This window comes from Canis lupus, chromosome 7, assembly GCF_011100685.1.
Source record: "Canis lupus familiaris isolate Mischka breed German Shepherd chromosome 7, alternate assembly UU_Cfam_GSD_1.0, whole genome shotgun sequence".
In the NCBI taxonomy this organism is placed as follows: Eukaryota; Metazoa; Chordata; class Mammalia; order Carnivora; family Canidae; genus Canis; species Canis lupus.
In genome coordinates this window covers 65247814-65249859 of record NC_049228.1, presented here as the reverse complement: position 1 = coordinate 65249859, position 2046 = coordinate 65247814, and positions in this window count along the sequence as shown.

Below are 2046 nucleotides of genomic sequence, written 5' to 3'. Positions count from 1 at the left end.
CCTATGGTCTGGCACATGGTAAGAACTAAAAAAAAATTAAGAAAATTTAGTCTCTTTCCTTTTTTTTTTTTTTTTAAAGATTTGTTTATTCATGAGAGACAGAGAGAGAGACAGAGACATAGGTAGAGGGAGAAGCAGGGTCTCTGCAGTGAGTCCAATGTGGGACTTGATCCCAGGGCCCTGGGAACATGACCTGAACCAAAGGTAGATCCTCAATCACTGAGCCACCCAGGTGCCCCTAGTCTCTTTCCTATAAACAGACTTTATTTCCAAGATATGAAACCTCTATTAGATCAAAAATCATAATCTTTTTAATCTTTTAATCATAATCTTTTTAATCCAGGCATCCCTGGATGGCTCAGTCGGTTAAGCATTTGTCTTTGGTGTGGGTCATGATCTTAGAGTCCTGGGATCGAAACCTGCATCCCAGCTCAGAGGGGAGCCTGCTTCTCCCTCTTCCTCTGCTCCCCCACCCCACCCTGTTCATGTTCTCTCTCTCCTGCTTTCTCTCAAATAAATAAAATCTTAAAAAAAAAAAATCGTCTTTTTAATGTTCCATGGATCATCTGTTAGATAATTTCAAGAACTCTAAGAAGGAAATCTCTTTGGAAGAGATTTTAGGAGCCAGAGAGCAGTTGAGGGCTATAAGTCTCAGGGTCATATTCTCTCCTGGTCAATTCATCAGCATGCAGAGTACCTAAAGTCCAGTGTCAGGCTCCCTGCTCAGTGGGGAGCCTACTTCTCTATCTCTCTCCCTCTGCCGCTCCCTCTGCTTGTGTGCTCTCCCTCCTTCTTTCCCTCTCTCTCTCTCTCTGTCAAATAAATAAATAAAATCTTGAAAAAAAAAAAAAAGAATGAAATTACCACTTGTTCAATAGGTTTGTTGGGGCATTGAAGACTAATATCCAGAACTATAATTAGTATGGGGAGGTAGGAGTGAGGACTGTAAAGAAAAAAAGTGTTTTAGGGGGAAAATATGTAAATACATCTGAGCAGTGTAGTGAAAAACACAATCTAAGCAATGTGAAGTTCTGAGAAAGACATGTGGCATCCCATAATAGAACTGAAAGTTGGGGCGGGGGCGGGGGGGCACCTGGCTGGCTCAGTCAGTAGAGCAGGTGACTCTTGATCTTGGGATTGTGAGTCCAAGCTCCATGTTAGGTGTAGAAATTACTTAAAAATAAAATCTGAAAAAAAAGAAAAATAATAATATAAATAAATACATACATACATAAAAGAACTGAGAGTTTGGCCTGGAGTTTTCCCCGACTTAAAGCATTTGAAGGAAAGTGTTGTGCTTGTGATTCACGTTTTTTTTTTTTTTGTTTTTTTTTTGTTTGTTTGTTTGTTTTTTTGTGATTCGTGTTTTTTAATGAAAGAATTATAGATTCACATGCAGGTGTGAGAAATAATACAGAAAGAGCTCCTGGATCCTTCACCCAGTTTCCCCCAATGGTAGGATCTTGCAAAACTGTAGCACAATATCACCACCAGGATATAACTTTGATACCACGCCTCTCTTACTCAGATTTCTCCAGTCTTATCTGTATCCATTTCTGTGTGTGCATTTAATTCTAGACAATTTTATCACGTTTGGGTGTCCACCGCAGTCACCATAACAGCCAACAATCTGTCTTCCATTTCTAAAGTTTTGTCACCTCACAAATGTTAGATAAATGGAAGCGTACAGTATGTAACCTTTGGGATTACCTTTTTTCACTCAGTGTAATTTATCCAAATTGTTGCCCGTCTCAGTACTTCCTTTTTATTGCTACTGGTATAGTATGGATCTACCACAGTTTGTTTAAACTGTTGTAAGACATCTGGGCTGTTCCCAGTTTGGGGGCTATTACAAACAAAGCCGCTGTGAGCATTCGTGTAGTGGTTTTTGTGTGAACACACATTTTCATTTCTCTGGGAAATTGCCCAAGTGTCATTACTGGATCATATGGTAATAGCAGATTTCGTATTTGGAGAAACTGCCAAACCATCTTCCAGAGCGGCTGTACCATTTTACATTTTTCGAAGCCATGTATGAGGGATCAG